The sequence below is a fragment of the Alligator sinensis genome, unplaced genomic scaffold, assembly GCF_000455745.1.
Source record: "Alligator sinensis unplaced genomic scaffold, ASM45574v1 scaffold496_1, whole genome shotgun sequence".
Lineage (NCBI taxonomy): Eukaryota > Metazoa > Chordata > Crocodylia > Alligatoridae > Alligator > Alligator sinensis.
Window position 1 is genome coordinate 168,491 of NW_005842246.1, and position 27,413 is coordinate 195,903.

The following is a 27,413-nucleotide window of genomic DNA, read 5'->3' on the forward strand; positions in this document are numbered from 1 at the left end:
TAGTGAGAAGCCCAGTGGGGGCGTGGCGAGCCCCAGAGAGGGGGCGTTACTGAGAGGCCCTAGCATGGGTGTGGCGAGCCCCAGAGAGGGGGCAGCACTTACAAAGGCCCAAGGAGAGGGCAGCAGTGCAGAGAAGGCCCCAGAGAAGGGGGCAGCACTTAAGAAGGCCCCGAGAGAGGGCGACGACGCTTGAGAAGGCCCAAAGAGGGGCCTGATTAGGAAAAAGGACGAGACATAACAGATATTCCATCTGTGAGGCTGGGGCTGCGGTATTGGGGAGGATAGGAGCCGCAGATAGCGCCCCCTGGCAACGGGGCAGTACAATGGCAGCCTCCCGCTAATTAGCCTCAACTAATTAATTAACAACAAGGCATGGCAGGCAAGAAGGTGGGTGGTTGCCTCCGGAACAGGTGCATGGGTCACAATTTAGCTCGGCCCAGAACAGTTACCTGTTACAGGTGGCCTGTGACCCCCAGATATTCCCTGTGTGCCCCTACTCCCAAGTCTCCCAAGCCCTTCCCATCCCAAGGGCTCCACCTGCCCAGTGTAAAGGGTTGGAGCTGGAAGCCTGGACCCCTGTGGTCTTCCCTGGGCCTGGGAGGAGAAATGGGGTCAACAGGGAGGGCTGGGACTCCTGGGTTCCTTGGGAGGACTCAAAGCTGCTTCCTCTGTCTTATACCCTAGCAGGAGGGAGAGGTGCAGTAGGGTTGATCTGAGGGGACTGGGAGGGGCTGGCGGGACAAGAGGCAGGTAAATGAGAGCAGGCAACATCACCTGCACTGCGGAGGTGGAGCTGGGGGCACCTCTAGGGAGGGGATTTGAGGACTGGCAGCCGTGGGTTGGGAGTAAGGGGCACTGGCAGGGAGTGTGGCAGGGAGTGAAGGGACTTTGTTGGGAAAGGGGTGAGTGGGCAGGAGCTGAGAGGAGGGCTGGCTGGGGGAGACCAGGCCAGAGCAGCGGGATGGGGAGGGATGTAATCTCTGAGCTCCTCCCTGCCTGCAGGCAGCCTGACCCTCCAGATGTTCTCCTCTGGCGGGCTTTAAACTAGGTTCATCGGGGAAAGGGGAGGACGAGGAAGGAGGGATCCACGGGACACTGAACCATGAGATACCCACAAGATCAGCCCAGGTACGTATCAAAGAACCTACTACAGAGCAGTATAAGGGGGTTCCAGGGACAGCCACCAGGGGAATTAAGTGTATATATACAAATGCCAGGAGCATAGGTAACAAGCAGGAGGATGTAGAATTCTTGCTTGCGAGCAATAACTTTGACCTAGTGGGACTAACTGAAACCTGATGGGACTTTGCTCATGACTGGGTGGCAGGAATAGAGGGCTATAAGTTGTACAGGAGAGAGAGAGAGAGAGAGAGAGAGAGATCAACACTCCCTCCTTTTTTCCCTCCCCTATGTCAAAGAACAGTACACATCTTCCGTAATCAAACTGGGATCAGAGGATGGACAAGCAGAGACTGTGGGTTAGGATCCAAGGGGGTTGGGGATAAAGGGACCTGGGGGTGGGGGGCAGTCTACTACAGGCCCCTGCACCAGGAGGATGAGGTAGACAAGGAATTTCCCAGGCAGCTCTCAGAGGCTGTGCGGTCTAGAGACATGGTAGTCATGGGGGACCTTAACTACCCAGACATGCTGGGAGGAACAGTCAGCTAGATCTAACCACTCACACAGGTTCTTAACCTGTATTCAGGACCTCCACCTAACACAGGAGGTAAGGAGTCCCACCAGGGGTAACGCCTTGCTCAACTTGATGTTGGCCACGGGGGATGACCTGGTGAGAGACCTGTGGATTCAAGGCAACTTAGGGGACAGCGATAACCAAATGATAAAATTCACTATCCAGTGAAGGGCGGGCATTATACCCAGCAGGGCATGGATGCTAAACTTTAAAAAAGCTGACTTTTTAATAGACTTAGGGGATTGGTTAGCAGGATGCTAGGAGCTAAGAACTTAAATGTGTTGAGGGTCTAGGATGGTGGACATTCCTCAAGGAAACCATTCTTTGGGCTCAGAGTGAGACAATCCCATGGCAGAGGAAAGGGGACAAAGGGGCCAGGAAGCCCCTTTGGCTAATGTGACAGGTACACGATCTGGGCCGACCTAAACGTGGCCTGCACACCTGTTCCTGGGGGCAACCGCCCACCTACTCACCTGCCATGCCTTGTTGTTAATTAATTAATTGGTGTTAATTAGCAGGAGGCTGCCCTTGTACTGCCCCGCTGCCAGGGGGCGCTATCTGCGGCTCCGTTTCCTCCCCTACACCGCAGTCCACACCTCGCCGATGGAATAGATGTTCCTAATTATGCCCTTTTTGTCTTCTCCGAGCCTCCTCAGTTATGCCACCCCCTCTCTGGGGCTCCCCTAATAATGCCCCCTCCTCTGGGGCTTCTTGGCAACTGCCCCCTCTCCGGGGCTCACCACACCTGCACTGGGGCTTCTCAGTAACTGCCCCCTTCTCTGGGCTTTTGCCCCCTCTCAGGGCGCTCCTCAATACTGCTGCCCCCTCTCTGGGTCTTCTCTGTCAGACCACCCTCTCTCGGGGCCTTCTCTGTCAAGCTGCCCTCTTTGGGCTCAACATGGTATGAAATCAGAAAAAAATATATGCCTTAAACTTTGACTATTTTAGTTATAAGATGACATAACCGCTTTGTGGAGAATTGCTGGCTCTGTATAGTAAAACAGATAAGAAAAAGTGTTTGTTCTTTGTAACTCCTCTGCAACTGCTTCGCTCACCGCGGCCTTGAAGATAGCAAAAAGTATGTACAACTCTGATTTGCAGGTGCAAGAAGGAGGTTTGTGAACTAACCTCGCCTCCCCCATTAGTTCCCATCCTGATTACAGCAAAGAAATAATAAAGTAACATTATAGCCGCTTTTCATGCTAATTTCACTATATGATCACGTGAGTTGTAAGCAACTGTTAAAAAGTATATAAGCCTCCTGATTTTGCTCTTGGGGGGGGACCCCTTCCAAGTGCTTGGAAAATCCATGTCACTTTGGAATCCCCCCTACAGCTGTAGTGTCTTTTGAATAAAAGCTTCTGCTGACCTGACCCAAAAGTATGCTGCGTGTGTTTCCACGACAATTCCTGGTGCCGTGACTCGGATCCAGAACACAGGCTGAGAAAGGAGGACCGCAGACTGCCCCCACCGAACCCCGAGGCGCCAAACTTGAGAGGTAAGAGACCTAATTCAAAATCTCTATTGGGGTTTCGGAGGAGGACTGCCTGTAGGCTCCCAACTTGGCCGTGGTAACTGGATCTGAACCTTGTTAAAACAGGTCAGTCTGAACCTTACTGCCGGCTAAAATTTTCTGTCTGGTAAAGGATCCCATTTTGTGTCTGGTAACGTACGTTTTATTTAGGGAGAAACTGTATGAAGCACCTTCATCCTACAGCACATCGGGCTTGTCGTTAATTAACTAAGGCGGTGTGGGGGAGGAGGTCTGGCTGACTGAATGAATGTGCATGTGTGTGTATTTAGAAATATGAGCCACTGACCAGGTCTGAGACTACGGTTGGGTTCAGCCGCCCCAATTCTGCCTTGCTCTGTGACAGCTAACCAGGGTCATCCAGGATACCTTAAAGGCAAAAAAAGAAGCATACAGGAAGTGGAAGCAGGGGGTAGCTAGCAAGGAGTACACTTCCTTGGCCCGCACCTGCAGGGAATCAGGAAGGCCAAGGCAGCTCTAGAACTCAGGCTAGCAGCAGAGATTAAAGACCATAAAAAGTCCTTCTTTAGGTACCTTGGGAGCAAAAAGAGGGTGCAGGGACCCATAGGACCCATACAGGACAGGCAGGGGGGCTTAGTGATGGATAGCAGGGACAAGGCAGAGCTCTTCAATGAGTTTTTTGCCTCTGCTTAAATAGGAATCTAGACGAACCCTCAATATGGCTTGTTTGTGTCCAGGATGCAACCAACAGTCAGTGCCGTCACGGTAAAAGGACACTTGGAGGGACTGGACATGTTTAAATCACCAGGACCGGAGGGACTCCACCCACAAGTAATGAAGGAATTAGCAAGTGTCATAGCTGAACCACTAGCAAAGATATATGAGCACTCATGGTGCTCGGGTCAGGTCCCGGAGGATTGGAAGAGGGCCAGTGTCGTCCCAATCTTTAAGAAGGGGAGGAAGGAGGATCCAGGGAACTATAGACCAGTCAGCCTTACCTCTATCCCTGGGAAAATCCTTGAAAAAATTATCAAAGAACACATCTGCTGGAGCCCGCTGGCTAATGTGATGCAGAGGGGTAACCAACATGGGTTTATAGCAGGCAGGTGCTGCCTGACCAACGTAGTTTCTTTTTATGACAAGGCCACCAAATGTTTAGATGCAGGAGTCAAGGTGGATGTTATCTATCTGGACTTCAAGAAGGCCTTTGACACGGTATCCCATACCATCCTTATAAATAAACTTAGGAGATTTGCCTTGGATGATTATATGGTAGACTGGGTAGCAAACTGGCTCAAGGGTTGCACTCAGAGAGTGGTGGTGGATGGGTTGGTGTCAACCTGGAAAGATGCATGCAGTGGAGTCCATCAGGCCTCAGTTCTGGGGCCGGTGCTGTTCAACATCTTCATCAGCAATCTGGATGAAGGGGTGGAAAACACCTTTGAACAACAAGGAACAATAGCCATAAGCTACTGGAGAGTAGGTTTAGACTGGACATTAGAAAAATGTTCTTCATGGTCAGGGTTGCCAGGATCTGGAATGGCTTCCAAGGGAGATGGTGCTTGTCCTGTCCTTGGGGGTCTTCAAGAGGAGACTGGAGAGGCACCTGGCTGGGATCACATGATCCCAGGTTTGGTGACCCTTTTCTTGCCTGCCAGGGGCAGGGGGTTGGACTAGATGGCCCACTGAGGTCCCTTCCGACCCTAGAATCTATAAATCTATGAGTCAGCAGAAACCTGTAGGGACCTGCCCTGCCCTCCCAAACCCCTTGAAGGACCCCGTTGTCCACCCAGGGCCCCACTGCAGGCAAAGAACCCCCATCAGGACCCCTCAGACATCCCCACCATGCCCCACTGCCTCTGGGGGACATTGTAGCTGGTGCCCAGGGCTCTCCTGGCATCAGTGCTACATTGTAGGTACCCAAGGGGCACATGAAACCTGGGGAAAGAGGGAGGGAGGCCAGACACCTGGGTCCTCTCCCAGCTCTGGGCTGGAAGTGGCATTCAGTGGTTAGAGCAGGGGTGGGGGATCCCAGACACCTGGTTTCTCCCTCACCTTGGGGAAGGCAGTTGACATTGGAGAGTTAGAGCCAGGAGTTGGGGGCAGTTGGGCTCCAGGTGGGGACTGGTCTAGGCCTGGGAGCAGGTGAGCTGATGGGGCAGATGGATGATCTGGGGCATCCCCGCCTACCCCATGGAGGCCCCGGCCTCATCCTGGCCTGATCTGGGGGCATGGCCTGGCTTAGGGGGTGGTGGTGGAGCAGGGGCCATACCCTTCCAGCCATGACCATGTGTTTGTCCCTTTCCACATCTGTGCAGGCTCAGCTCTGGGGAACCCTCATGACCACAAAGTCATTGGCTCTCCCTCAGGAGGCTGGACAGAAGCATCCCTGGCTTGTCCCAGCTGCATCTCCTCCCCTCCATCCACGGTCTGGAGGGCCATGCCTCCCCCTGCCTTCTCCCTCTGCAGCTCTGGGGCCCTTCAGTGCTGCAGCCACGTCAGGCTGAGCCCCAGGACCTGCTCCCTGGGGAACGCCTAAAGACACCCGCTGCCCCACCGGGACAGTCATGGCTGGCCTTGGTACAGTGAGTGCACGTGGATTCAGGGCTGGGGCAGCCTGAAGACCTGGGCTCACAACCCAGCGGGGTTGGGGTACAATGCCTGTCCCCACAGCAGAGAGGCTGAAGCCAGGAGGCCTGGAGCTCTCCCAGCTCTGGGAACAGCGTAGCCTAGGGGTCAGAGCAGAGGGCAGGAAGGGCCCAGGCTTTTCTTCTGCCACCCACTGCTGAGTGCCCCCCTCAGCCCCACAGGGTGCAAAGGGTCCCTGGGGCCACTGGGCCGCACTGAGGGGCTCTGACCAGGCCAGGCTGTGGGGTTAGCCCCAACCACAGCTCTGCACAGAGAACAGATCCAGCCTCCCAGGAGGCTGAGCTGGGAGAGGAACCCAATGCCTGGTGCCCCCTTGTTTCACCCCAGATGCTGCTCCCCACCTGCAGTTGGGACAGACCCAGGTGTCCGGGTTCCCCTCCCGGGGGTTGGGCTGAGCAGTGGGGGTAGCCCAGGTCAGTCCCTGCCCTTCCCCAGCTCATCCAAGCCAGATCTGTTCGCTCTAGGACAGGGATGGGTGGGACCCCATACGGCACAAAGCTTCTAGATATGAAAAACAATGGCTGAAATGGAGCAAATTATTTTAAGCAAAGTGTAACAAGATGGGGACACTGCCCTCCAGTCCCCTTTCCCAAGCAGCACAAAGACTGAGGTCTCAGGGGAGGCCAGTTGACCCCAGAGTCCTTCTGGGAACCAACCAAGGGCTGAAAAGCCAGTCCTACCAAAATTACTCACAAACATACATGTAGCTTTATTCTCATAGGAAGTTTAATAATGAAATACAGATGAGAGCTCAACAACCAGAAAGTATAGTAAAGTATATCCAGCAAATGATAACAATTTATAAAACACAGACAGGCAAGGTTCTTTGGGTCAATGTGATATGTTCTATTAGACCAACTAAATAGGTGGAAAAATTGTTCTTTACAAGATTTCAGGCACAAACATTCTTCAGGCATAGGGAGACTCTACTGGTGTCTGTGTGCTCTTCTGGGTGGAAGAGAAACTTAAGCCAATATGCAAAATACAGGTCTGTGAAAGTGTAAATGTGTAGCAGGGAAGACCAACACAGCTATACCCAATACCCCCAAATGTATACAACAGGCATTCCTCTAAAGAAATAACCATCTTATTAATATTTGCAAGAATTTAAAATTAATTTCTTTAAATCCTAAAGTCTGAAAGAGCCTCCAGGATGGCCAGACTGTTAATCACCAGGACTTCTCACCTAGCTTTCAAATTAGGTTTTAGAAAGAGAGAAAAACACCTGGGTTCATCTGTTCAATAAGACCTGTAGTTCAAGACTGAGAAGTAAAGATTTGAAAGTGTGCTGAGTTTTAAGCTGTTGCCTGGCTCAATGTAGTGATGGGAAACGGGCCTCTGGCTCTAGACCAGGGGCCAGGGCCAGAGGTTTTCAGGGTCATACCTGCAACAGTTCCTTGTAGGTGATGTAGAAATTCTCTTAGCCCTGCAGGCCCAGCCAGCCAGTGATATGGTCAAACCAGGAACTGAAGGCCCCTGCACAAGGAGAGAGCAGTTGCAGTAAACACACAGAGCAAGGAGCTGCTACCCCACACCTAACAAAAGCCCAAGACAAAAGCCAGGATCATAGAATCACTGGACTGGAAGGGAGCTGGAAGATCATCAAGCCCGGTCCCCCGCCATAGGCAGGAGAATAATGAGCTCAAACTAACTTGACGAGGTACTTATCCAGCCTCCTCTTGAACACCTCCAAGGATGGCGACTGCACCACCTCTGCCAGGAGTGTGTTCCAGGTTCTGGTTACCCCTACGGAGAAGTTCTTACTTATGTCCAGCCTAAATCTTCCCTCTGTTAGTTTGTGACCATTAGTTCTCATCTTCTCAAGAGGTGCCTTCCAGAAGAGTTGCTTCCCCAGATCTTGGTAGTCCCCCCTGACATACTTGTAGGCGGCTATCAGGTCACCTCTCAGCCTCCTCCTGCTCAGGCTGAACAAGCCCAGTTCCCGGAGCCTCTCCTCATAGGGACTATCCTCCAAGCTTTCAAGCTTGTCTGCATCCTTCTTGAAGTGTGGTGCTCAAAACTGGGCACAGTACTCCAGCTGCGGCCTCACTAACACTGAGTATAGAGGGAAAAACACCTTCCAGGATCTGTTGGCAACACATCGGCTAATGCACGCCAGAGCTCTATTCACCCTGCTGGTGACTTCATCACGCTATTGGCTCATATTCATCCTCTGGTCAGTTGTGACCCCCAGGTCTCATTTTGATGTTGTGCCAGCCAGTGGGCTGCCATCTATCCTGTAGATGTGGTGAAGGTTTTTTCTACCCAGATGAAGGACCCGGCCCTTTTCCCTGTTGAACCTCATCTGATTCTGATCAGCCCATAGAACCAGTCTGTCAAGGTCATCCTGCATCTTTACCCTGTCCTCTGGTGTGCCCACATTTCCCCACAGCTTGGTATCGTCAGCAAACTTAATCATACAGCATTCAACCCCTTCATCCAAGTCATTAATAAATATGTTAAAAAGCACAGGGGTCTGAGCTCCGATCCCTGTGGGACATCACTGGAGACAGCCCTCCAGGAGGAGGTCATCCCATTGATTACAACTCTCTAGGGCTGGCCTCTAAGCCAGTTGTCCACCCACCTCACCGTAGGCTGGTCCAGGTCAGTACCCTCCAGTTTAATTGAGAGAACTTCATGGGAGACTGAGTTAAAAGCCTTACTGAAGCCAAGGTAAATGATGTCTACCTCATGTCCCTCTTGCAGCCCCTACGCCACTGCTCCTGTGTTCCATGACTTTTCAGATAGCTTCACCAAGGGACCTGCTATAAGTTCAGCCAGTTCTTTTAGGACTCTTGGATGAAGGTTGTCTGGCCCAGCAGACTTGAAAACATCCAATTGTTCTAAGGATTGGCCCTGACCAGGGCCCTCGCCTGGTCAGGGCTGATTTCATGTTGTCTGTTGACCTCCGCATATTCTCTGGGCCTCTGGACAGGTGCACCACTCTTGTTAGTTTTCTGGAACACGGAGGTGAAGTGGCCCTTTAGGAGCTGGGTGCCTGGTTCTCTCCCAGCTCTGGTCAGAGTCCATAGGCACCCATATGCCTGGTGCAGCTGGGGGCACTGTGGACTGACTGACTAAGCAGCAGCTCTGCAGAAAAGGCCCTGGGAGTTACAGTGGACAATAAGCTGAATATGAGCCAGCAGTGTGCCCTAGTTGCCAAGAAGGCTAACTGCATCCCAGGCTGCGTTAGTAGGAGTGTTGCCAATGTCGTGGAAACACACGCAGCATACTTTTGGGTCAGGTCAGCAGAAGCTTTTATTCAAATGAAACTACAGCTGTAGGGGGGACTCCAAAGTGACATGGATTTCCCAAGCACTTGGAAGGGGTTCCCTCCCAAGAGCAAAATCAGGAGGCTTATATACTTTTTAACAGTCGCTTACAACTCACGTGATCATATAGTGGAGTTTGCTAAAAAAGCAGCTACAAACACTACTTCATTACTTCTTTGCTGTTATCAGGATGGGAATTATGGGGGAGACAAAACGAGAACTAACACCCCCTTCATGCACCTGGAAATCAGAGTTGTACATACTTTTTTTTCTGCGATCTTCAAGGCCGCGGTGAGCGAAGCAGTTGCAGAGGAGTTACAAAGAACAAACACTTTCCCTTATCTGTTCTACTATACAGAGCCAGCAATTCCCCACAAAGCAGTTATGTCATCTTATAACTTGTATGATCAAAGTTTAAAACATTTATTTTTTTCTGATTCCACACCAGCAGATCAAGTAAAGTGATTCTTTCCCCCTGTTCGGCACTGGTGAGGCCACAGCTAGAGTCCTGTGTCCAGTTGTGGGCCTCCCGCTACAGAAAGGCTGCAGACACATTGGAGAGTCGAGTGGGGGGCAGTGGAAATGGTTAGAGGGCTAGGAAACAGGACAGATGATGAGAGGCTGAGGGACCTGGGCTTATTGAGTCTACAGAAGAGAAAACTGAGGGGAGACTGAATTAGCAGCCCTCAACTCCCTGAAAGGTGGTTCTAAAGAGGATGGAGCTGGACTGTTCTCAGCAATGGGCTCAAGTTGCAGCAAAGGAGGTTTAGGTTAGATATTAGGAAAAATTCTCACAAGGAGTGTATTTAAGAACTAGAGCAGGTTACCCAGAAAGGTTGTGGATTTGCCATCCTCAGAGGCTTTTAAGACCCAGCTAGACAAAGCCTTGGCTGGGATGATCTAGTTGAGGCTGGTCCTGCTTTGAGCAGGGGGCTGGACTAGATAAGACCTCCTGAGGTCCCCTACAACCCTCATGTTCTCTGAGTCAAAGAATGCAAACGACCACCTTTGTACAGATGATGCAGGTTCTGACCCAACAGCAAGGGGACACATTGTAGAAGAAGCCCAGCAAGGGCAGTGGGGCAGGGACCCAAACTGGGTTGGAGATGGAACAGAAGGGAGGAGGTGACACAAGACCTGGCAGGGCCAAGCCTGCACTTGCTGCCTCAGCAGGGCCTTTTCCCTAATCCCACCCTCACCTGGGCCCATGAGCCCTGGAAGGACCTGGGGAAGAGCTGGGTGGACAGGTGGGAGGTCAGCAGCTGGGGCAGTGGGCATAGGCAGAGGAAGAAAAAAATATTTGAGGGGGCTGAAAAAAATTGGGGGGGGCAGAGCATGCGCGCATGTGCCCCCCCCCCCCGCACACACACACACACACACGGAAAAGTGTGCGGGGGGGAGGGGAGCAGCATTGCCCATCACCACACCAGCCCCGGGCCCTGCCCCATTCCCAGCCTCAGTGAGCACTGCGCCAGCCCTGGCCTGGGCCCTGTCCCTGGTCTGGGGACCATTCCCAGTGGGCGTTGCACTGACCCCATCCCCGGTGGGCACCACCCCAGCTCTGGCTCTGGCTGCGTTCTGGCCTTGGCCCTGGAGGGCACCACACCAACCACATCTGTGCACCGGCCCTGGATCTGGCAGGCGCTGTGCTCGCCCCAGCCCTGAGCCCAGCCCCATGCCCAGCCCTGGCCCTGTCCCTGCGCCAGCCCCAACAGGCACTGCGCTGGCCCTGTCCCCGTCCCTGGCAGGCACCATGCCACGCTGGCCCTGGCCCCATCCTTGCACCAGCCTCAGCCCTGGTGGGCACCACACCAGCCCTGGCCCTGGTCCCAACCCCAGCACCGGCCCTGCACCAGCCCCAGCCCTGGTGGGCACCGTGGTAGCCCTGTCCCCTTCCCTGTCAGTCCTGCACACTGCTCTGAGCGCCTGACCCTCCCCCAGCCCTAGCCCCACTCCCTCCCTTACTGCTGCTTGTGGGCACCCCTCCCCACGCCTGCTGCAGTTGCAGGAAGGCCATGGCCAGGCTGCCTCCCCACCCTACCACTGTCCTGTATTTGGGGGGCTAAGCCCAGTTAGCCCCCCCACACCCTTCTGCTGCCTATGGCAGCAGGTACTTCAGGGCAACCTCCTGCCCCTGGATAGTCTTGATCCAGGGGCCCTGCTCCCAGTTCAGCACATTGTGCACCCAACTGGGGTCCCCATCACAGCAGATCAGGCTCAGTATCTCCAGCATCCAGTGAGTGCCTGCGGGGAAAGCAAGTGTGAAGCAGTCCTGTTGGGGCTGTGCTTAGCCCTAACACAGCAGAGGCAGCAGGAAGCATGGGGAGGGGGTCGATAGAAGGCACCACGCTGCAGACTGTGGGACCTTGGGGGCCCTACACTGCGGGGGGGCACTAAAGTCAGTATGTTTTTGGGGGGTGGCTATTCCCCAGCTGCCTCCTTGCCCCCACAGCAGGTTCTCCCCTGGTGGCCCCAGCTGCAGAGTGACACCCCATCCCTTCTAACCGCTTCACCCCAAGGAGCAAGGGGTGAGCCAGGAGCTGGAACCAAAAGCTTGGCACCCCCTGAACAGCCGAGCCAGTCCCCACCTCCCCTTGCCCCATGGTCACAGCAAAGCCCTAGGGTAGGAGAGGCTGGCAAGGAGTGGAAGAGGAGCTGCAGCTCATGGGCCAGGCCTTGAATGCATGACATCAGGGGGCTCCTGTGGCTCCCAAAGACTATCCCAAAGGAAGCAGAGGAACCAGCCCAGGGCTGTTTCTGGCCAGGCTGAGCTGAGCCAGAAAAGGGTGCATGGGAAGTGCATCTGCTGCTAATGACTGCAAAGCAGCCAGGGTCACAATCCATAGTGGGCACAGGCCCACAGGACAACTCTGACATTATGGGGCAGGTATCCTGCCCCAGTCACGTTGCTGCCCTAGGATTCCCTTGGTAGATGACAGGGTACAGTTATGTCTCATTGGCTAACTGCATCCAAGGCAGACATGCATCCATACATTGGAGTGACATCACCCAAGCCTTTCTGAGTCCAAGCTCACTTCATCAGATGCAGTCAGGCAGCTATCTGCTGGTGAAGCAGGGAAAGATTGCAGGTAGGTGGGAAATGCTAGAGAAGTGGGGCTGGAAGGGACCTTTGTAGTCCACCCTCTGCCTGAGACAGGATCAGCCCTGCCCAAACCATCCCAGATACATCCATTGTCCAACTGCTGAGCATAACTACCATCCACCCTGACAACACCAGGCATCGCACCTGACCCTGTCACAGGGAAAGGAGGGGAACCAGGGCAGCCAACATCTTGTTGCTGCAAAGTGGTCAATATACACCAAAGAGATCACAGGCAGAGGCTGTACCCCCTTAAAGAAGAAGGCAAAACCATTTTGCTTTGTTGCCCACCCCACCCCATCATCATGCCTAAGGCAATTGCTTTCAGGTGACACAAGGGCTGGAGGCACCTCAGGGCATGGGCACACATGCAAATGTAATGTGCACTATGACTCTTAAAACAAAAAAAAACATTGCTGGAGTTTTCTGCAGCAAGTTTTGACTGGCCAGACCTGGCCAGACTGGCTGGGAGGGGCTCTAGTATAGGGCAAAGACTCAATTGCATTAAGAATAAAACAGGAAGGGCTGCAGATTTGTGGAGTTTTCTATGCCAGCCCTCCCCAAGAAAGACGCAGGATGGGTTGCAGCACAAACCATCATGGTGAGGTTCCAGAAGACAGTTTAGCTACAAAAAACTTTCCTTGATCCTTCTGGTTATGGGTCATGAGCTGAGAAGAGAGAGAGATGAATTGAGGTAGTGAACAAAAGACTGCAGCGCTGGTACCTTTGTGAAGGCTTCGGCTTCTACAACCACAGTCCACACTTTAGAGAGAGAGGCAGTGGTTTGTTGGGAAGAGACGGCCTCCACTTCACTGCACTGGGGGAGAAGCTCTTCTCAGCCAGAATGACTGACCTGCTTGACCAGGCTTTAAACTAAGCTCACTGGGGGATGGGTGGACAACCACCAGAGAAAGCTCACTGAGTATCAACAGCAAGACAAGCAGGTTAGGATGCTCAAGGGAACCCACTCCTACTACAGCCCAGGAACAGAGCTTCTCCATGAGTGCAAGGAAGCTTGGGACCTCCAACAGCACACTTACTTGCCTATACACTGATGCCGGGACCGGAGCTTGGGGAATAAACAGGAGGAACTGGTCCTTCTGCTAAAAAGAAATTACTACAATCTCGTAGGGATAACAGAGACCTGGTGGGACTCCTCCTATGACTAAACCATGGGTATAGGTGGCTATACCCTGTAAAAGAGAGATTGTGCTGTAAAGGAGAGTGACACATCTCTACAAACTGAAGTTGGCACCACAGGAGGATGACTGGAGATGGGGAACATGGTAAAGAGGATACAACGGTAGGAGTCTACTACAGACCTCCAAATCAGGAACAAGAGCTTGACCATGAATTCACCAGGGAACTGGCTGAGGCTGCATGCTTTCAGTGCATGGTTGTCATGGGAGACTTCAATTACCTGAACATCTCATGGGAAGAGCACTCGGCCAAATCTGATCAGTCACAAAGCTTCCTCACATGCGTGGATGAGCTCTACCTGTCTGAAGAAGTTTATGGGCCAACTAGAGGTAAGGTACTGCTGGACCTGGTACTGGCCAAAGAGGATAATCTAGTCAGCGACCTAAGAATCGAAGGGAAGCTGGGAGATAGTGACTATGAATTGATCACCTCTACTATCCATCACACAGCTGGCAAGTCAGTCAGCAATGCTGAAGTCCTCAACTTTAGGAAAGCCAACTGTCATAAGCTCAGGAGGCTTGTTGTCAAGGCCCTGAGAGGCCATGATTTGACAGGGAGGGAAGTTCATGACCAGTGGTTGCTCCTAAAGAAAGTAATCCTAGAAGCACAAGAGAAGTCCATCCCAGCCCATAGGAAAGGTAGTAAAAGAGCTTAGTGACCCCCTTGGCTCAACAGGGAACTCATGTACCTCCAACATCTAAAAAGAGAGGCTTATAAAGGTTGGAAGACAGGGAATGACACTAAGAAAGAGTATTCTGCACTGGTCCACACCTGTAGGGAGCGAACTAGGAAAGCCAAGGCTGTAACTGAACTCCAACTGGCTACACAAATCAAGGACAATAAAAAGTCCATCTTCACATATGTGGAGAGTTGGAAGAAAAACAAGGACAACATTGAACCCCTGCTAAATGAAATGGGGCAGCTGACAAACGACGCCCAGGGAAAAGCCAATCTGCTTAATGATTATTTTGTGTTAGTTTTTCACCAGCCCAACTTGATGCGGGATGACCAGAGTGAGGGTGGACATACGCCCACCATTGGCATAGATCTTGTGAGGGAACACCTTGAGAGTCTGGACACCCACAAACCAGCTGGTCCAGATAGATTTCACCCAAGAGTGCTAAAGGAACAGGTAGACATCATAGCACAGTGTCCAGGGGACATCAAGGAAAATGACACGGGAACCGCATCCACGGGACACAGCAAGGACAGAGACAAAAAAAGAAATAAAAATGGTTAGTTACCTGCAGGAGAGACAACACTGGAGGAGCAGAGAAAAGAGCCCGCGTGGTTCACAAGCCACACCTTTATTCAATTAAAGCCGGTGGGTGACATCACATGGAATCCCCAGCCGGTGGGGATAAAGGCAGGTGCCGGCAAAGAGGCAGGGACAGTGAAAGAGGCAGCAGACGCTCCTCACACCGGTAGTACACTGCGCTTGCGTGATCAAAGGTAACCCGGGCAGGGAGCAGCAGCAGGGGCTGCGGGGGCTCCCTGCACCGGTGGAAACAAAGTCAAACCCTGGACAGGGTGGGAGTGCTCAGGGTGACGAGCCCTGAACACCGCCGAGGAAGTGCGACGTTGGAGGTGCCAGTCGGCGGAGAGACAAGGATGGAGACCTGGGGAGAGAGGCTGTGACCGACCCTGGGGATATGGAGGCTCATCTGCTTGGTCGCTCCCAGGTATCGAGCCATGGAGACAGGCTGGGGACAAAAAGGAAAGGAGACGTCGGGGGAACAACGCTGGGGAAAACCTTGCCAGGTATAGGCAGGAGAGCTGAGGGGATCGGTCCATACAACCCAGATTTGCAGGCTTTTTTGTTCTTTTGTTTCTCTTTTCCTTTTTTTGGCTCAAGGGCGCCTAAACAGGCCTCAGGAGCAGAACCTGTCAGTAGCAGGGGACTCTGGACACAGGGGCTCAGCTAATTTGCCATCCCACTCACGAGAAGTGAGGGGAAAAACCCTAGGGCTTCAAAGAGGTGATGAAACATAGAAACATCCACACTGGAGGAGCAGCTGCTTTAAGACCTGGCATCCCATCGGAGGTTGGCATAAGGTTGTGGTGTAGGGGAGGTGGAGCACCATAAACATCTGGCTAGCAAAGTGATCACTCCCGAGGAGTCTCCAGAGGCTAGCCCCTCCACTGGTGTAACATTCAAAGTCATGGAAGGGAAGTTAGGGGGTGGTCCCCGAGGCAATCGATACCCGCCTCAGGGGTTTCACAAAGCTATCAAATGCACACCCTTTACTGCACGGACTAAGGCAGCACGTGAGCGGGCGTTCGAAACCAGACGGGCGCACACAGCCACTGGCTAAGATATTTGAGAACTCGTGGTGCTCAGATGAAGTACCTGAAGATTGGAGGAGGGCCAATGTGGTGCCTACCTTCAAGAAAGGGAGGAAAGAAGATCTGGGAAACTACAGGCCAATCAGTTTGACCTCAATCCCTGGAAAGATCTTAGAAAAAAATATCAAAGAAACCATTCTCGATAGGCTAAAAGAAAGCAATAGGGATAGCCAGCACAGCTTTGTCATGAGTAGGTCTTGCCTGACCAACCTCATTTCCTTCTATGACCAGGTGAAGCATCACCTGGACAAAGGGGAAGAGGTTGATATTATATATTTGGACTTCTAAAAAGCCTTTGACCTGGTGTCCCATGATGTCCACATGGAACAACTGGGCAACTATGGCCTCGGCTACCCTACACTCCAATGGCTGGGAAACTGGCTCCGAGGTTGGACCCAGAGAGTGGTAGTTGATGGAACTGAATCAACATGGCACTCAGTGACCAGTGATGTCCCCCAAGGCTCTGTTCTCAGACCTGTACTCTTTAACATCTTTATCAATGATCTGGACTCTGGTGTCAGAGGTGGACTGGCCAAGTTCACTGACAGCACCAAACTTTGAGGAAAAGTGTCCACACTTGAGGATAGGTTGGTGATCCAGGCTGACCTCGATAGGCTTGCAAGGTGGGCGGACAAAAACCTGATGGCATTCAATATGGAGAAATGCAAGGTGCTCTACCTCAGGGGAAAAAACACCTCGCTTCACACTTATAGGCTTGGCAGTGCTACACTCACTAGCACTACAGTTGAAAGAGACTTGGGGAGTCACAGTTGACCACAAGATGAACATGAGCCACCAATGCGATGCTGCAGCCAGAAAAACGAACAAAACTCTGGCTTGCATCAACTGATGCTTCTCAAGAAAAGAACAGGATGTCATCCTCCCACTGTACTCAGCCCTGGTGAGGCCACAGCTGGAGTACTGCATCTAATTCTGGGCTCTACAATTCAAAAAGGATGCAGAGAAGCTTGAAAGAGTCCAGAGGAGAGCCACACGGATGATCAGAGGGCAAGAGAACAGACCTTATGAAGACAGGCTGAGAGCCATGGGTCTCTTCAGCCTGGAGAAGCACAGGCTCAGGGGTGACTTGGTGGCAGCCTATAAGTACATAAGGGGTGTCAATCAGGATCTGCTCTCCGCCACAGCACCCCAAGGGATGACAAGGTCCAACAGCCATAAAACCCTGCAAGACCATTTTAGGCTGGACATAAGAAAAAAAATTCTTTACTGTCCAGGTCCTCAGGGCCTGGAAGAGACTCCCTACAGAGGTGGTGCAAGCATGTATTCTGGCCACTTTTAAGTTACATTTGGATCCTTATCTTGCTGGGATCCTTTGACCCTAGCTGACTTCCTGCCCCTTGGGCAGGGGGCTGGACCCGATGATCTTACGAGGTCCCTTCCAGCCCTAGTGTCTATGAATCTATGAAAAGGAGCTAAAGGCATTAAAGGAAAGAGACCAGCTTAGGGGAGAGGAACCCAGAGGACTTAACATAATGATAGAGAATCAAAGGTCAGAGTGTGGCAGAGCAGAGTCAGCAACTAAGTCACCAACTCCATCAGTTGGCCCTTCTTCTCTCCACCTACCCAAATCCAGAGTAAAACCAAGACATGTCAGGTGAGAAAAGCATTGGAGATAGGGAAGGCCAGTAGCCCTGGGAGCAAGGGGAGGTGTAAGCTGAGACAGGAGCCTTGTCATATGCTGATATGACATATTGGCAGGGTGCTCCTTGCCCACACGCTTGGTACCACCCTCAGAGAACCTCTGCAGGGTGGTGGGAGAAGATTTCCCTTTGCAAAAACCATGCCTACTCTTCCCTGCTATATCACAGCGATCCATGTGACTGTTGACCTGATTCTTTATTGCTGTTTCAACCAATTTGCTAGGGACAGAAGTGAGACTCTGGCTTGTACTTCCTGAGATCATCTCTGGAGCCCACTCTGAAAATGGAAGTTACTGAGGCTGGCACCAAGGCTGTTAGTAATGACAGGTTACAGACACAGGCGACGGAAGGGGGGGGGGTCTAACGGGGCTCAGACCCCCAAACACAGGGCAGCAGCAGGCATTGCCTGAGGTCAGCCCAGCTGCCAGTGGGGAGGGGCGGACACACACAGCTACCCTGTGCACTCACAACCAGGATCACAGCTGGCCCAGCTGCAGGCAGGTAAGTTTCTTTTAATCTGAATTTTTTTAGTTCCATGGGCAGGGGGACAGGGGGTGGAGGGCAGATTGAGACCCCCACAGTGCAGGAGACAGTGGGGTAGGGCAAGGGCAAATCATTTACCCACGGATGACTGGTGCCTCCTGAGTCGGGAGGCCACACACATCCCCCCGCCCCCCAGTGGCCAGTGGCACTTCTCCTGGCACCCCCCACTCCCCGACTAAGGCTTGCAGGGGGAGCACCGGTGCTCCCGCCTGCCCCCCCGCCCGTCACCTAAGCGGGGAGTGTGGCTGGTCAGGGGGTGCACCAGCACTCTCAGGGGGTGTACATGCACCCCCGTGCACCCCCTATGCATCACCACTGGACATGATCCAAAAGGTTTTTTATAAAGTCACTTTTACTGCAGTTGCTAGGCCCTGCCAAAATTAAAAGAAAAGGGGTGCTTCCAACACATATCCATGTTCAAAAACCATAGGAAAGATTTAAAGTTTTCTGTGCTGACCCTTTTTTCACAAACATCTTTCTGTGTTTTTTCAAGGCCTGGGTTTCTATCATCCACCTCTTTTTGCATGTCAAAGGTCTTATCACATTTATCCCAATACCATTCTAAAAACTATTCTCTCTTATCATACTTTCAACTTCATAGTACTCCACCTTCGGGAGAGGTCCCACATAATTTTGGTTTTCTGCCATATTAAAAACATGTTGGAAATACCCTTTGTATCCTTCAAACCCCATCACCTAGGGAAGCTTGCTAAGTTTCACTGGCAAAAAGTTTAAAGAATCTAATACATGGAGTATTAGATTCTGCCCTGCTCCTAAGAAGGGAAAACTGCTAGGGAAGGGACCCTAGCAGTGAGTGAATTAGGAGCCCAGCTGTTGGTTGCCAGGGCAACTGAGCAAACAAGCAATAACACCTGCCAGCGGTCAGCTGACTGTAAGGGGCAGGGCCTGGCCCTTATAAACCCTAGGGGCTGAGGCCAGAGGCAGTTCCTTACCAGCAGCCAAGGAGGAAGGAGCTTCTTGCAGGGGCGGGCACGGGGCACGGGGCACGGGGCACGGCACGGCACAGCACAGCACGGCACGGCACGGCACGGCACTGTTGAGAAGCCCCAGTGTGGGCGCGGTGAGCCCAGAGAGAGGGCGGTGTTACTGAGAAGGCCCCAGAGAGAGGGCGCAGAGAGGGAGAGAGAGACTGGGCTGCGGAGAGCCCAAGCACCAGACAGCGCGTGGAGAGAGAGAGAGAGAACAACATCAGGCACATCTGCGAGGCTTGGGGCATGGTAAAGAGGTGGTTGGAGCCACACACAGCCCATAAGGCGGGAGTATACAGAATACTCAATACCGGAGGAGACCTAAAGGTAACAGGAGAACCGTGGGCAAGCAGACTAAGGGCAGCCTCCCTATAAAATATATAAGATCAAAGTCACGGCGGGTGAGAATTGGAGGGTGCTAATCGGTAACTTGACACAGTAAAGGAGGCAGCAGGGGAGAGCACAGTGACCCAAGCCGCCCTCCTGTTACACATGGAGACCTAGTTTGATCACTTTTATATACGAGTTTACCACCCTGGGTGATTAATTTCATGTCCATATTTTCCTTCAATAACTGGTTAATGATGAAGTAGCCATCATAGCTTTTGGCATTGTGAGCTATGAAGGTGTGGTCCTGGAACTCTTTATCAATAAAGACCTTAATAAAGACGGACACTCTTTGCCCTTATATTCCCAAGTGTTTTTTGGCTTTAGTTTTACAAGCCTTTTTTGGGGGGAGTGGGGAAGGGTTGTTGCCCACAGCTTTCTGAGGGCTTTTTTTTGTCTTTATCTCCATTTTACAAATGTAATTGGGCAAGTGCATCTCCTTCTCCTGCATAAATTCAAAAGCATAGAAAATGTAACTCGTGCCTATTTCAGATTTTGCAATCTGGCACATAAAGGACTGATGTCTGTTTACATCCATGATTTTCCCATAACACTGCTTGCACTGCCTCCCTTCAGACTTGTGCTTTTTGCTCACATAAGATTTACACTCATCACAAAGTTTTAGTCAGACATTTGATCTGCTTTTCAGAAGCCAGAACTGCATGCTTTTCTAAGCACTCTTTGGAATGACAGACCAATTTAGTTAGAGCAGTTCTGTGCAATTCAGGCTTAGGCAAAGGTGATATCAGAACCTGCACACATGCCTATGACTGTAAATGTCTAACAAAGATTGCAATCATTTCTCAAGCTAAACACCTTTTTCAGATCCAAAATGCTATAATAATGTTCATCGAGCAGCAAAAGAAAACTGGTCTTGGGGTACCTGGGTATCATGTGTTTTAAATATACTCCAACTCTTTTTTTTCTTTATGCATTATTATATGTATGAATATTGACCTGTTGATATTATCCTCATTGAACATAACTTTTTGAGCCAACCACCACAATTTTTTGTGTAGCTCTTTGGCACCATCTAGTTGTTCAGCATCTGTGCCTTTTCTACATTTTGTAAGAGCCAATAGACTGCCTGCAAAGCACAGGTTATCATCAAAGGCATTCAGGTCAATGAGGTATCCAGGTTGTAGCTATATTAGTCTAGAGGAAAAAGCAATCAGGGCTTGAGGACAGAGGTAGTATCTTTTTATTAGACGAACAAGATTTTTGCAAAAAAAACCACAAACTTTAATTGCAAGCTTTCAAGCACAAACACCCTTCATGTATTTGCCCATTTTCTCAATAGTGCAAGATTCTTCTTTTGATCTTCATAGTCCACCTTGGTCCTTACCACTTTGAATAATTTTGTCATCCCCAAATTTGGCCACCTCACTACTCATCCCCCTTTCCAGACCATTTATGAATATGTTAAACAGCATTGGTCCTAACACGGATCCCTCAGGGACCCTTGCTGTTGACTTCTTACCATTTATACTCAGTTTTCTATCCTTAAACCAATTTCTAATCCACAGGTGGACATTCTCTGAAATCCTATGACTTCCTAAATTCATCAAAAGTCTTTGCTGGGGCACCTTGTCAAAGGCTTTTTGTAAGTCCAAATATACTATATCAACTGGATCACTGGGATCTACCTGCTTATTGGGTTTACCAATGCAATAAAATGTTCCCCCCTGCTCCAAATGGTTTCATTGTTTTGGAAAGGGCAGCCATACTGGTGCACTACTACTTTGGATCATCCCTATCCAAACCATCAAGGACACGTGTTTGCCTAACCTGCTCTTAAAAGCTTTCAAGGTAAAGATTCCACAAGCTCTCTAGGTAGCCTATTCCAAAGGTTAACCACCCTCAGTGAGAAAGTTCTTCCTATTATCCAACCTAAATTTCCCCTGCTGTAATTTAAAACCATTGTTCCTTGTCCTGTCAAGATAAGTCTATTGCCACCTTCTTTATAACCACCGTTCAGGTATTAGAAGACTGAAGAGTGATTTGATAGCAGTCTTTTCTTCTCCAGACTCAATCCCAATTCTTCCAACCCTTCCCGAGAGTCATGTTTTCAAGGCCTGTAATTATTTTTTGTGGCTCTCCACTGAGCTACTTCAAATTTATCCAGTGCTCAAAATTAAATACAGTACTCCAGGTGAGGCCTCACTTGTTGTCACTACGATTTCTTTTACCAGAGACCCTCAAGGATTGACATGGCCCCTCATCCAATGTGGTATCAAGCACAGAAGTGGAAAGGGATCTCAGAGTCATAGTTGACTCCGTTCATCTTGGAGTCCTCAGCATGACAAAATCATCAGAAAAGCTAACCGCACTTTATCATGCATCAGCAGATGCATGACAAATAGAACCAAAGAGGTGATACTTCCCCTCTACGCAGCATTGGTCAGACCACAGTTGGAGTTCAGTTTTGGGTGCCGTACTTCAAGAAGGATGTTGATAGACTCGAGAGGGTCCAGAGGAGGGCCACTCATATGGTGAGGGGCTTACAGGACAAGCCCTGTAAGGAGAGACTCAGGGACTTGGACCTCTTCAGCCTCCACAAGAGAAGGCTGAGAGGTGATCTTGTGGCCACCTACAAAGTCATTAGGGGGACGCAGCAAGGGTTCGGAGATGCTCTGTTCACCAGGGAGCCTCTTGGGGTAACAAGGAACAATGGTCACAAACTAACAGAGCAGATTTTGGCTAGATATCAGGAAAACTCTTTCACAGTAAGGGTAGCCAAAATTTGGAATGGGCTTCCAAGGGTGGTGGTGCTCTCCCCTACCCTGGGGGTCTTTAAGAAAAGGTTGGATAGGCATCTGGCTGGGGTCATCTGACCCCAGCACTCTTGGTCAGCCTCGATGATCTATTGAGGTCCCTTCCGACCCTAGCATCTATGAATCAATGAACTGTAATAGCAACCCCTATGCTTTCTTACAAGTTCTTACAATACAACCTGGCAAGTGGTTCCTTCAGACATTACAAGAGTGACCTTTGGTGGTACTGGTCTCAGATCCTCCGCTGGGTGTGTGGGATGTTAGTTTCTGAAATCCCTGTTGTTCGAACAAGAATTCCAAGGCTGCTCCTGTCTCCCCGGGGTGGCAACACAAAACACACAGCTGCTCCTTTGTTTGTCCACCACTTTTGTAACTTTCTCGCCTCAAATTGTCCAATCCTCAAGTTTCTTACCGCATCTCTTTAGATAAGGTACCCCAATCCTATTCCATTTTTGATTTCCTTTCCTTTTAGGGAAACTACTGTACCTGGTTAGCCCACCATACCAATCACAGCACTCACTTTGCCCACTGCCCTATAAGGTACTCTGTACAGCAACCCTGGACTTCAGGAGGGCGGATTTCAATGAGGTAAGGAGACTAGTCAGGGAGGCACTGAGGTCCCGGAGGGGAGGGGAGTCGGGTGTCCAAGAGGAGTGGTCGTTCCTTAAGGAGACAATCCTCCAAGCCCAAAGGGAGGTAATCCCAACACAGGTCAAAGGGGGCAAGAGGGCGCAAAAGCCCCCATGGCTCACCAAAAGCATACAGGAACATCTTCTAGCTAAAAAGGAGGCGTACACCCAATGGAAGGTGGGGGGCCATCACCAGGGAGGACTATACCTCTGTTGCTCCTCAGGGTTGTTAGCAGGGTGGTCAGGAAGGCCAAGGCGGAGATGGAACCGGGACTAGCTACCCAGATCAAGGACAACAAGAAGTTCTTTTTTAAATACATAGGGGGTAAAAAGGTACCAGGTAACGTGGGGCCTCTGCAGGACATGCTCGGAAACCTGGTCATCACACCAGACGACAAAGCTAACCTATTTAACAATTTCTTTGCCTCCATCTTTCTGAGCAGGGACCAGGTCATCCTCCACGCCGGGACCCCTATAGGACCCAGGGGAGGCGCACCCAGGCCTAGGGTCAGTGAGGATCTCGTCGGGGAATTTCTGGAGGGACTGGACGTGTTCAAATCAGTAGGTCCTGATGATCTCCACCCGAGTGCTGAGGGAATTGGCAGACGTCATTGCGGGACCCCTGGCACGGTTTTACGAGCACTCCTGGTGCTCTGGCGATGTGCCAGAGGACTGGAAAAGGGCCAATGTGGTTCCCATTTTCATAAAAGGGAGGAAGGAGGACCCAGGAAACTATAGGCCTGTTAGTCTTACCTCGGTCCTGGATAAGCTTTTTGAGAGAATTATCCTGGAGCATGTCCGCAAGGGGCCAGCAGGGGAGATTATGCTTAGGGGCAACCAACATGGGTTCATTAGAGGCAGGTCCTGTGAGACCAACCTGGTGGCCTTCTATGACCAGGTCACAAAATCCTTAAACTGGGGTATAGCCATGGACGTAGTCTTTCTGGACTTTAGGAAGGCCTTCAACACTGTCTCTCACTCCATTCTCATTAAAAAACTAGGAGACCGTGGCGTCGACACCTGCAGTCAAATGGGTCACTAACTGGCTGGAGGGCCGCACCCAGAGAGTGGTGGTGGACGGGTCCTATTCGACCTGGAGGGATGTGAGCAGTGTGGTTCCCCAGGGCTCAGTCCTCGGGCCTCCACTGTTCAACATCTTCATCAGTGACTTGGACAGGGGTGTAAAAAGCACCCTGTTCAAATTCGCAGATGACACTAAGATATGGGGAGAAGGGGGCACGCTGGAAGGGAGGAATAGACTGCAATCAGACCTAGACAGGTTACTGGGTTGGGCAGATGAGAACAGGATGGGTTTCAACACTGACAAGTGCAAGGTACTGCAGCTGGGGGGGAAGAACCAGCAGCATACCTACAGCCTGGGGAACTCCCTTCTCGTTACTGCAGGGGCAGAAAAGGATCTTGGAGTCATTATTAATGCCAAAATGAACATAGGTTGACAGTGCAGGGACACGGTCAGGAAGGCCAACCGTACCTTGTCGTGCATCCACAGATGCATCTCAAGCAGGTCCAAGGAGGTGATCCTCCCCCTCCTATGCAACACTGGTCAGGCCACAGTTGGAGTACTGCGTCCAGTTCTGGTGCCGCACTTCAGGAAGGATGTGGACAACATGGAGAGGGTCCAGAGGAGGGCCACCCGCATGATCAGGAGTCAGCAGGACAGGCCCTACAAGAAGCTAAGGGACCTGAACCTGTTCAGCCTCCACAAGAGAAGGCTGAGGGGGGATCTAGTGGCCCTTTACAAACTAGTCAGGGGGGACCAACAGGCATTGGGGGGAGTCCCTGTTCCCCCGAGCACTACCAGGAGTGACAAGAAATAACTGTCACAAGCTGGCAGAGGGTAGATTTAGGCTAGATATCAGGAGGCACTACTTCACTGTCAGGGTGGCTAGGATCTGGAACCAACTTCCAAGAAAAGTGGTACTGACTCCTACCCTGGCGGTCTTTAAAAGGAGGCTGGATGAGCACCTTAACACCTTGCTGGGGTCGTTTGACCCCAGTACTCTTTCCTGCCATGGCAGGGGTGGGCCTTGATGATCTGCTCAGGTCCCTTCCGACCCTACCAACTATGAAACAATGTAACATTCAGTTTATGGTTCAATATGAGCCCCCCACCCCCGTCCTTTCTGCAGTACTGCAATCTGTATTTGTGCATGTGTCTATTCCATCCTACATACAAGGCTCTGTATTTATTTTTAGTAAATTTCATTGAGTTAATTTCTGGGGGAGGTGCCACTGTACTGTTCGCTCCTAACAAATAAATATGAACTAACAGAATTCCACAAACTTTGCAAGGGATGCTTTCATCATGTGTCAGGAAGATATGGGGTATACACTTAAAACTAAATGTATCAAAGTTCTTTGTTGTGAAAATATATTTAATCAGGCATTAAAAAGGACTTCTCATGAAAAGATAAACAGAGGAAAGTAATCCAGCCAGCCAAAGCATTTTTTTCTAAAGTATTTTCCCTCCTCACGTTCCCTTTTACAGGATGGAGAAGGGAAAACTTATTTAACAATAAAAGTGAGACAAAGGCAGCAGTAAATGGATTTTCATATAAAATTGGGAAGAATGAAACCAGTCAACTCAGCAATACAAAAACTATTGTTACCTAAACTAGAGTATGCAACTAAAAAGGAAAGGAAAGTATGTATTAATAGTCCCCTGGCACAGGCTAAATCATGAATATTCAATTTAAAGTTGTTGGGCAGCAACAGTAAATTATAATAATGATTCATTGCACAGGAACCAATAACTTTGTCTCATGATCCATAATCACAGGACAGCAAGCCAAAGGGAGTGTGACTTAGTGAGATGGGCACTGCCTTGGAAGGACCTGCTCTGAATGTGCTTCTGCGTTTTGCATTTAATAATAATTGGACAAAATGGATGCACAGAAGCCAGGGCGATGCGTAGGGGGTGCACACGAGTGCATGTGCAGTGCTCTACTCAGGGTGCACCCCCTACAAGAAGGCAGTGTTGGCAGCGCCTGTGAGCAGTCACTGCTCGCCACCCTGCCACTGACACCAACAACAGTGTCTACAGGCAGTCCGCAATCCCCACTGGTTGCCACTGATGCTGCCAGCAGCGGCTGCGGGTGGTCGCTGACCCTCGGTCGGCGCTTGCTGCCACCCCCCGCCGCTGACAGTGCTGGCAGCATCTGTGGGAGCTCCCCTGCTTATCGCCACCGTGCTCTGCCAGCTGCCGGGGGCATGCATCATTCATTCACAGAAGACAGCCATTGCTCTACTGCAGACAGGAGCAAGGGAACCAAAAGCCAAAGCCCTCCCCCTTCCAGAGCAGTGGCCATCTCACTGAGCCCCACCACCTCTGAACTGCAATCTTCCTTGCCCCCCACCCCCTTCTTCCCTCAAGGCTGTTCAGGGGGCCAACTTCAAGGATGTACTCTAGGAGCAATGTCTTCCTCAGTTTGGTGGCCAGAGCCCTTTGCAGGGAGGCAGAAGATACAGACTCAAGTCCCCTCTGGGTGGATGGGGCCTAAAAACCCAGCTCTCCCATGCTGTGGACAAGTACCCTGATGAGATTAAAAGGTGGGACGACCATTTTCCTCCATTTTATTACTTCCATGGAATTACACACTTTCCCAGGGGGAGCAAGATCTAAACCCTGCATTAATGACCCAAAATGGCATTTACCCATCTAAAGATGGAGCTGGATTTGGGCTTACCTGTTTTAGGTTCTGCCAGCAGGTTAACCACCACACCCAGGCCAGAAATGCTAATGGGCTGAATTTGTGAATGTTCCTAGAATTAGCACATAGAATCATTTCACTATTGTAAAAAGTACCAAGACAATTTCCTCCTCTGGAGTGACCCCCATTGATCATATCACCCACTGTGGAGCTTTTCCACCAGATCTTGTGGAAGCTGGCAGCTGAGCCAGGCTCGAAAAGGGATTGGAGAAATTCTTGGAGGAAAAGGGCATCAGCAGCTACTGGGCATAGGAGTTAGGGGCACAGCACCTGAATCAGAACTTCCTAGACCTTAAAGGCTGGAGGCTGCAAGTAAGAGGAACAGCGGGCAAAAAAAACCCTGGTCATACTCAGTTCACACTCCCTTTCAGCCTCCACTCTCTGCCACTGTGACACGGGTTTTTAATACAGCTTGAATGTATAAAACACTGCCGCAGAAAGCGCCAGAAAACTAGAGCTTCAAGTTGAAAAAGAAAAACAGCTCAAGTTTCATTTACTTGAAACCAAGTTACAGACACCAAAGCAGTAGGTATGACACGACAAGAGGCTGCTGTGCAGTGGGGCAGACCGCTGCTCCCTGTGAGGCCACCTGCCTGGATGCGCCGGTCCAGGCACACTCGAACTGGGCCCCGCGGGGGCGCGGTCCTGCCTCCAGAGGGCGCCGCCGCCCGGGGAGGGGAATCGAGAGAGCATCCGTTAGCCCCAGAGGCCGCCCAGCTCCCCGCTTCCGGTCTCTATGGTCGCCTCCACTCCTGGCGCGTCCACTCTACCCCGTAGCCGCCGCTCGCTGGCCCTGGACTCCCCCACCCACAGGTTCTCTCACCCCCGCCCCGCACACCGGAAGTGGCTTTTCACTCGTTAGCCGCGGCGGGAAGCGGTTCGGGGATGCGGAGACGAGAGCCCAGCAGGTTCCGGAGAGACCCTGGGAGGTGAGTGCGGCCCCGCCC

General features: G+C 51.2%; 2 protein-coding genes across 2 annotated transcripts in view; both read left to right on the top strand.

Annotated features, from left to right (window-relative positions):
* The window catches only part of LOC102387024 (zinc finger protein 420-like), a 143,234-nt gene that overhangs the window by 13,877 nt on the left and 101,944 nt on the right, over window positions 1-27,413 (top strand). The gene's annotated exons all lie outside the window — the stretch shown is intronic.
* ZBTB45 (zinc finger and BTB domain containing 45) overlaps window positions 26,937-27,413 on the top strand; it is a 16,034-nt gene continuing 15,557 nt past the window's right edge. Inside the window, exon 1 of the mRNA XM_006027471.3 lies at window positions 26,937-27,395. The gene's annotated coding sequence lies outside the window, so the exon portion shown is untranslated. The remainder of the gene's footprint in view (window positions 27,396-27,413) is intronic.